The sequence below is a fragment of the Doryrhamphus excisus genome, linkage group LG18 (assembly GCF_037039965.1).
Source record: "Doryrhamphus excisus strain RoL-2023G ecotype Guam linkage group LG18, RoL_Dexc_Guam_v1.1, whole genome shotgun sequence".
NCBI classification, from domain to species: domain Eukaryota; kingdom Metazoa; phylum Chordata; class Actinopteri; order Syngnathiformes; family Syngnathidae; genus Doryrhamphus; species Doryrhamphus excisus.
Window position 1 is genome coordinate 2,422,561 of NC_136374.1, and position 9,486 is coordinate 2,432,046.

Genomic DNA, 9,486 nt, shown 5'->3' on the forward strand with positions numbered 1-9,486 from the left:
GAGAACAAATATGATAGATGGTAGCTGGGACTAGGAAGTACTCAAACAGCTAGCGTGAGAGGAAACAGTAGACCACAGGCCGCTAAGTCTGTCATATGTCACCGACAGAAAACCAGTCAACAGCTGCTCGCACATGAGCGCCGACGTCATTACATTGTGTTGTCAACAAAAGTGACCGCCTTCCCAGGTTTTCTTCACGCGGGGCCTTTGCGGCATGTGCGCCCACTGGGAAAACACTACAGATGCTCTACATCTTCGCCTCGTTGCAATAAACCGGAGTACCAAGAAGCGGATCAGCATCATAGCAACAGAGCAGCCGAGCAAACGCATGACGCAGGCGCCTCATCCGTATGTCCTTCCCTACCAGGAAAAGCAAGCACTCAGCATATTCCACGCTGACTGACAAGTTTCCCAACACATCACTTGTGTAATACTCTCGGTGTGGTACAAAGGTACTGAAACTTGTGGAAGAGTACTCAAGAGTGACAAGACGACTGCCGGTACCGCAGAGTACACCGGCGGACACTACAGTGGTGATGAGCGTTACAGTTACAGTACCTCCTCTGCCCCCGTGTTGCTTGTCCTGCTCTCACAGTTACTGTCGCAGTGGCTTGGTCTGAGCTCCTGCGGGATGCTGGGACATCTAACTAGGCCTGGGACAGCCGACGGACCCTCCCCCGCTGGCCCGGTGCACAAGAGAATGACAGCACAGACGAGAGAAGACGGGATATTCACAATGACCGCACAATGTCGCTCTATCTGGTTCCTTTCTTCTCAGTTAGTGGTGTCGCCAGCTTCAGTGTAGCGCTGATCTGGTTCCCACCCCCCCCCTTCAGTTTCTTTTTCTGTGTGCCTCTCAGCTGGCTTCCTGGATTGCGCCGGTTTTTCAGAGCATAAACAGCACAGTCTTGAAGCTCCCGGATTTAAATACTGGGCTGGACCATACCACGTGGCAAAAAAAAAAAAAAAAAGGAAAAAAAAAGGGGAGGGACCACGACAAACCACCTCAGGCTCCATTGTGCTGTAAAATGGAGGCGGCCCTAGCCGTGTAGCCACGCCCACTCTGCGCTCCACCTCCTCCGGTGACAAACAAACTGCGCTGACTTCTTTTTTATTTCTAAAATATTTGCATCATGCTCGGAAAATAATGTCAATCCAATACTCAACTTAAAATTAAAACAATCGCTTTAAAAATATATTTTAAAAGTGATTGGTGAAATCTAAGCTGGGAAAAAAATTAAGAGTAAATATAGCAAAAGAAATTTAATAAAAATTCAAATACAATAAAATAAAATAAACTTGTAAACGTTTTAAAAAATGAATACAAATATTTTGGCAAAAACTGAAATAATAAATACAATTTACCAAAATAAAAAATAAAAATAAAAACAATGATTACAATACAAAATAAAAGAGAAATACAAAAAAAGTCTTCAAAAGGAAATTTTAGAAGCTTTCGTTGAAATAAGCTGGCAAAAATAAAATAAACAATTAAAATTAAATAAAATTAAATAAAAATACAATTAAGATGGTAAAAATAAAATAAATTAAATACATATAAATACTAATAAGCTGGCACAAATAAAATTAAATAGAATTTTTAAAAAATCATTCTCATTTTCTCTTTAGAAGGCTTTGGTGAAATGTAAAATGATAAACATAAAAAATATAAAATAAACCGGTAAAAATAAAATAAAAAATAAAAATACAATAAAATAAACTGGTAAAAACAAATTTAACACATACATATAAGCTGTCAAAAATAATATAAATAAAATCATTTAAAATCTAAATTACAATGGTTCTTTTTAAAAGTGTATTTTAGGAGCTTTTGATAAAATCTAAGCTGGTAAAAGTAGAATTAAATAAAAAAATAAAAATAAGATGGTGAAAATAAAACAAAAATAAATATAAAAACAACTGAAATAAAAAACCTAATACTACAATACATTCAAATAAACTGGTAAAATTCACTAAATATAAATACAATTATTTAAAGTTTTAAAAAAGTTGTTCTTTTTTTTATAAAAGGCAACAGCGCTCTTTAAAAGTATATTTAAGAAGCTTTTGGTGAAATCTAAGCTGGTAAAAGTAGAATAAAATAAGAAAATAAAAATAAGAGGGTAAAAATAAAACTAAAATAAATATAAATACAACTGAAATTTAAAAAAAACAATACTATAATACATTCAAATAAACTGGTAAAATTCACTAAATATAAATAAAATTATTTAAAATTTTAAAAAAAGTTGTTTTTATTTTATAAAAGGCAACAGCGCTCTTTAAAAGTGTATTTAAGAAGCTTTTGGTGAAATCTAAGCTGGTAAAAGTAGAATAAAATAAGAAAATAAAAATAAGATGGTAAAAATAAAACTAAAATAAATATAAATACAACTGAAATAAAAAATAATAATACTACAATACGTACATTCAAATAAACTGGTAAAATTCACTAAATATAAATACAATTATTTAAAATTTTAAAAAAGTTGTTTTTATTTTATAAAAGGCAACAGCGCTCTTTAAAAGTATATTTAAGAAGCTTTTGGTGAAATCTAAGCTGGTAAAAGTAGAATAAAATAAGAAAATAAAAATAAGATGGTAAAAATAAAACTAAAATAAATATAAATACAAGTGAAATAAAAAAAATAATACTACAATACATTCAAATAAACTGGTAAAAATCCACTAAATATGAATAAAATTATTTAAAATTTAAAAAAAGTTGTTTTAATTTTATAAAAGGCAACAGCACTCTTAAAAAGTGTATTTAAGAAGCTTTTGGTGAAATTCTAACCCACATATGCAAAACACTGATCATTCAAATTGATGACGCCGTCACCACATCCAAGGTGGTGATATTATTATTTATATGTATTCATATGCTGGTTCTACACGGCGTCCTCGGGCATGTTTTTAATAAAATGAGCTAACAGCAGATATGTTCCAAATCGAGTCTGCGCCTGCCTCGTCAAAGTGTTTGCTTTCATGATGATGCTGTTGAAAAACATGCCCTGCCAGTTTTAATAACAGCTAAGATTGCTTGGTGTTATACAACCACAATGTATGCCACCGGATAGCTAGAGCTAGCAAAAATAAAGTGAAACTATTAAACTAAAAAAAAATAATATTAATATTGTGTTAATTGAGGGCATCTCGGTTTAGACATCCTGTTGTGTTGTGATTTTTTTTTTCCCAGACGACTAATTGGCAGCACATGGGAGTAGCTGTGCTCCTTCGTCTGTTTCCCAGCATGAGCAACAAAAACAGGCATCACTACAGGGGCTAATCTGGAATCCCGCACAAAAAAAAAAAAATTCCCGTGTGAATGAACCACAGAAGAACACACAGTGAGCACTTTATCGCTTTTCTCAAAACACAATCTCTTCTCCTGCAGCTCGACAAACACCAACTGCAATCCACAAATCCACGCTGGTAGCGTGGATGCACGCTGAGGTTTGCACGTTAGCACTGAAACATTCAAACATCTGATCAAACATTGATAATGCAACACGAGCTAGGTAGCGCCACCGGTCCAAAGGTGGAAGCAATAAAACTAATGTCGGGGGTGTTCTGATTGATAATTTCCAGCAATTTATGTGACACATGTACTCTGTACCACCTTCGCGCCCCACCCTACCTCACCTCTACACACACACAACACTTTGTCATATTTCATCATTTAACTGGAGACCACACACCCAACAATAACGGCCATTTCTGATGATTCCGACTGATTTTTCAAGGCACATAGAATATTGTACTCTAGGGCTGTATAGACATGATATAAACCCCTCCCAAAAAGATTACACTCTCATACTTCTGCCAGCATGTGTTTGTTTTTCCGGCTTAAAACTGCAAACGTGCTCTCTGCTATTGTGGAGTTGCATCATCACCTCTTTTTGCCTCTTTTTGAGCAGGGGTCTCAAACTCGTCACTACTTTGAGGCCCGCGCCTTGATATGAAAGTTTAATGTTTGATATAGATGCTGTATGGCAGGGGTCTCAAACACGCGGCCTGCGGGCCAAATGTGGCCCACAGGACACTAGTTTGAGGCCCCCGCCTTGATATGAAAGTTTAATGTTTGATATGGATGCTGTATGGTATCATGCACCCAGAAAAAATTATTACGTTTGATTCATGTTCATGTTAAAGGTTAAATAACTGTTAATAGTTATCCTCCCTATCCGTGTGGAAGTGGTACGTTTTTGGCTATTTAAGTTGAAAGGAAATAACTTGAAGGCTAGCGTTTAGGTCGCTAGCTCTCTAGTTTGCGAGTTAGCATGTGTCTCAAGACCAGGGGTCTCAAACATGCAGCCCGCAGGCCAAATGTGGCCCGCAGGACACTAGTTTGAGGCCCCCGCCTTGATATGAAAGTTTAATGTTAGTGCGGCCCGCGCAAGTTTGATATGGATGCTGTATGGTATCATGTACCCAGAAAAAATTATTACGTTTGATTCATGTTCATGTTAAAGGTTAAATAATAGTTATCCTCCCTATCCGTGTGGAAGTGGTAAGTTTTTGGCTATTTAAGTTGAAAGGAAATAACTTGAAGGCTACCGTTTAGGTCGCTAGCTCTCTAGTTTGCGAGTTAGCATGTGTCTCAAGACCCTGCAGTTGCGCAATATGTTGTAAATAAAAAGAGTATAAATGTGACTATAGTCGTGTTTTGTCATGTCTACAGGGCTCTAATAATGCTTTGTTCATTTTAATATGAAAAAAAATCATTTGTCTAACCACCAACTATATGTGGTTTCTTAAGTTTTAATTATTATTATTATATTTATTTATTACTGATTGATTGATTTTCTTTATTCTTGATTTGTTTATTTATTTTTCATCTTATTTTGTACAGAAAAATAAAAATTAAGATATTTGAGAACAGTGGAATGTTTTATCAGAGCTTTTATTGTAGAAAATCGGAACCAAAGCACTGAAAAAGTTTGTATATTTTTCTGTTTTTAATAAATGCGTTTTTTTTTTTTTTGGAAAACCTGATGGGGCCCAGCCTTGCCCAGACCCTAGCTCCAGTGGCCCCCAGGTAAATTGAGTTTGAGACCCCTGGTGTAGGCTATAGCAGAAGCAAAAGCGTTTTTTAAATTGACTTTTTTGTCTATTTATAATAAATGAGTTTGTTTGGTTTTTTTTTTTGAAAACTTGATGCAGCCCAGACTCATCCAGACCATAGCTCCAGTGGCCCCCCCAGGTAAATTGAGTTTGAGACCCCTGGTCTAGAGCAATGAATAAACTACTGCGTCACTGTGGCATAAATACTTAAGTACACAGCTCCAACAATACCAAGTATATCACATTTAAAAGTATCAGAGTGTATTTCCAATAAAGGCACGCCAAATGACCCAGATTCCTTTTTAAAAAGTAAATTTTTCAAGAAATAAACAAACAGGCAAAGATTTCAACTACTGGTAGACCCAAAGTTACGCCCTTGTGTGAAGCTGTTGAAAGAGGGAATATTTGGTGTACTTAATACACTGACCACTGTGTCAACACAGACACATTCCAAAAAAAAGTCACACACGTGTGCATGTCTGCAAAAATGAGCTAGGTTATAAAATAAACATGGCCACGCTAGGCCGGTGTTTCCTGGACCAGCTGAGGTCACACGATGATAATAATAGGTGAGTCCGTTCGGGATCAAAGGGCATGGATTACAATGGCAACTAATCTGAAAGGCGTGGAAGGGAAGCACTCCAAGGCAGTCCATCATCATCATAAACAGACTGTCAAACTCACTGCATAGCTGTGTTTGTGTAATGTGCAGTATGTACCAGCAGAGGGCGTTGTAGAAATGGACTCTTATCTTGCAGCTCCAATCAACCGGTTTATGTCATTGTGGTTTTTAAATAAGCGTTAAGAGCATTGTGTGGCGGTGATTAAGACAAACAAGATGATCTGTTCCACCTGTTGGTGCGATGGCTTTGGAGCTACCGTCTAAAATCCCTTTTCCAGAGGGTAGCAGGGTTATACATAGCAGCAGAAAGGCGTAGAATTTTCCATACAAACACCATAACCCAAGATGTGTGTATTTTTTAAAGATTCTATACAAACAAGCTCATGTAGCTACGATAATATAGACAAATCCGTCAATGTTAAAAAATAGTTTAAATAACCGATAATTTAAAAAAAAAAACACTCCAATGAGGCGGTTAACCGTACTGTGCAGGTGAGAATATCAAACGCTCCCCTTTTCTCCAGTCTGTGACGTCAACAGCCTTTCGTAACTTCCTCTCATCCTGCTTATAAACAAGCCTTCGCTTTCACAGGAAGACATTTTTCATGCTAGTTGTACCAAATGCTCCGCAATGAAGAGGAAAACGAGGGCTACGAAGGCTTGCTGTGCCGCGGTGTTTGAAAAGTGCAAAAGGTTTGACAAGAGACCTCCGTGGCATCACACCGGCTGCTTCGATGCGCGCGCCCGCACACACTGCACCTTGCCGGGCCACGCCAGGTGGCTCCCTCCGCTGTACACTCTGGTTCCCCTGATAGTAGTAACGTCATTATATTGAATTAGGACAAATCACTTGGACAAAACCTTATTTGTTCCAGTCCTTCTTACATCCAGGCGTGCACAAACTACAATTGCAAAAAGTAGGTTACCAGATATTGGTAGAATTTTGGTCCTGAAAATCAGAAGGTTATCAGTATTGGTGAAAAATAATAATAATAATAATAATAAAAAGAGTTCTAGTTCCTACAGTGACATTTTTTTGCTCTTTCTTGAGCTTCTTCACACAAGCAAACTCCACACAGAGGGTGGAATAGAACTCGGGTCTCCAAGCTGTGAGGCCCGCGTGCTAACCACTCGATCGCCGTGCAACCCTTAATAAAAAATTTCCATTCGTGTTTGGTATAACAGTTTTAGTCCTGTAAAATGAACAGTTATCTTATTATTTATTATTTTCATTACATCAGAGCTGTTTTTTTTTCCATTGTTACTGTTTTTCTTGTTCAATGGTGTTTCTACACTTTGGACACCCCGATCTAAATCTTCCTTATAAATGAGCCTAAGTGGTCACAGCAACAAAAAAACTAGGCCAGTGAATCTCAAATAGTGGAGACAACTACTATAACGATGGGGGCAATAAACACCAACAAGCGCTAGCAACAAACAAAGCCTAAAAGTCATGCTGGGTAGCCCAGTGGCAGCTCTCTCGGCCTAACCCAGCATGCCTTGCGGTATCAGTCAGAGGGTGATGTGTTTGAGAAGCTTTTTGGTGAAATTTAAGATAGCAAACTGATGTTTTGTATGGAATATTTGGGTTATGTCAAGTCCTTGCTTGTCCTGCTAATGTTTTTTTTTACTGCTAGCCCGTTCAACCCTTGACAAAAATACCACTGTGAGAGCAAAAGCTGTCACAAAAAAGTTTATCAAAAGTTATTTAGCTAGTTAGCCGTACCAAATAAATATGTTTTCAGAAAACAAGGTTCAGGTTACAAAGCGCTGGCATTGGGAGCAACCTCTGCAGATCACAATTATATATAAAGCAGTAAGTCAGGCCGACGACAGAAATTCCCTCCACCTCTGTGGCAGACGCTTTAATAGCGTCTATATATCACATCGTGATGTAGCGCCGGCTGCTCTGACATTACGTATTCTGCTTCATGTGAGGCAGAGAGTCCAGTGGGAGGGAGCCTCCTGCAGTCGAATGGAAAAAAAAGTATCAGAAAATCAACACTCGGAAAGAAAAGTGAATGAAATGGATGGCTGTCTCAAGCCCTCCCAAGAAGCCCGCAACGGCAAAAAGGATCAGACCTGAAGGGTCAGCGGGAAGGACACCCGGCTGGCCCATGTGGCCCCTCTGACGGTTCAGCCGAGCGGCTAATTGAGAGCACAAAAAAAAAGGCTGCAGAGACCTCTAAGTTATTTATTACTGCAGCAAAGATGGGCTTCCTCTGCAAATATGTCATATAGGCTGCGGCCAGCTGCAACACTACGCTTTGGTGATGTACTGTGGCTGCATAATGGAATCATCGATATTAACATTTCATCGCTTCAAAGACAAATTGATGGTTTAGTCTCAGGTTTCAGTCAGCGCACATGGGAGCTACAACCATTTTATTAAAGCTCTAAAAGTCATCCTACTATTGTATAAGTAAAGTAGAACCAGGAAGGTCCGACATGATCTGTTCCACTATGTCATTTGACATCATATGGTTATGGGATTCAAAACAATTTTCACAAAAAAAAAATATGGAAATGCAATTTGTCTACCACTGTGCTAAATGACACCAATCCCCATAAGTCCATAACTTAAAACAGGGGTCTCAAACTCAATTTACTTGGGGGCCACTGGAGCTAGGGTCTGGGCGACCTAAACGGTAGCCTTCAAGTTATTTCAACTTAAATAGCCAAAAACTTACCACTTCCACACGGATAGGGAGGATAACTATTAACAGTTATTTAACCTTTAACATGAACATTAATCAAACGTAATAATTTTTTCTGGGTACATGATACCATACAGCATCCATATCAAACTTGCGCGGGCCGCACTAACATTAAACTTTCATATCAAGGCGGGGGCCTCAAACTAGTGTCCTGCGGGCCACATTTGGCCTGCGGGCTGCGTGTTTGAGACCCCTGGTCTTGAGACACATGCTAACTCGCAAACTAGAGAGCTAGCGACCTAAACGGTAGCCTTCAAGTTATTTCCTTTCAACTTAAATAGCCAAAAACTCACCACTTCCACACGGATAGGGAGGATAACTATTAACAGTTATTTAACCTTCAACATGAACATTAAACGTAATAATTTTTTCTGGGTACATGATACCATACAGCATCCATATCAAACTTGCATGGGCCGCACTAACATTAAACTTTCATATCAAACACGCGGCCCGCAGGCCAAATGTGGCCCGCAGGACACTAGTTTGAGACCCCTGACTTAAACGTTTAAAAACATGTCGCACATTTCTTAGACAACGACGTCATCTAGTGAAATTGTAGCCCCTCTACATCATGTTGACCGAGAGTACAACAAAAGTAGGGACTGGAATAAGGACCCTTTTAACTTTCAACGTGTCCTTGACACGTGTGAAAATGTCATCACTTCTTTCATCATGCGTTAACTTAATGAGAGTGCTGAACCTGAGTGCAAACAGAGATAAGAATATAGCTTAGCCATGCACGCACACACACACACACGATAAATTGCTACCGCTAAAGGGGTGGGTGGAGCAGACCCATTATGGTAAACAAGAGTTCAAACGTCTATTTGCACTGCTGTAAATGCATACCTCCAACGCTAAACAATGAATTGGTACTGATGCTTAAAATCAACACGCAATGGCAGCTCATTACACAACTTTTATACAGGAAGTCGTTAATGTGTTCTTGAACATATCTTCCAAAGGGGACCGCCTGTCTCACTCTACTGGTGAACACTGTAAATTATTTAGTTTTCCTCACTTTTCTCACATTTCTGGACCTCCATCCATCCCCCATCCCCTCACTCACTCACTCAC

The 9,486-nt window shown here is 38.6% G+C and overlaps 1 protein-coding gene across 6 annotated transcripts in view; it reads right to left on the reverse strand.

The window, feature by feature from the left end:
- Positions 1 to 9,486, reverse strand: part of ampd2a (adenosine monophosphate deaminase 2a) — a 42,248-nt gene that overhangs the window by 27,030 nt on the left and 5,732 nt on the right. The window contains exon 1 of one of the 6 annotated variants that reach the window (XM_058054239.2): positions 559 to 872. The exons of the other annotated variants lie outside the window; for them this stretch is intronic. The gene's annotated coding sequence lies outside the window, so the exon portion shown is untranslated. Of the gene's footprint in view, positions 1 to 558; positions 873 to 9,486 lie in introns of those variants that run through there. 6 annotated transcript variants of the gene reach the window in all.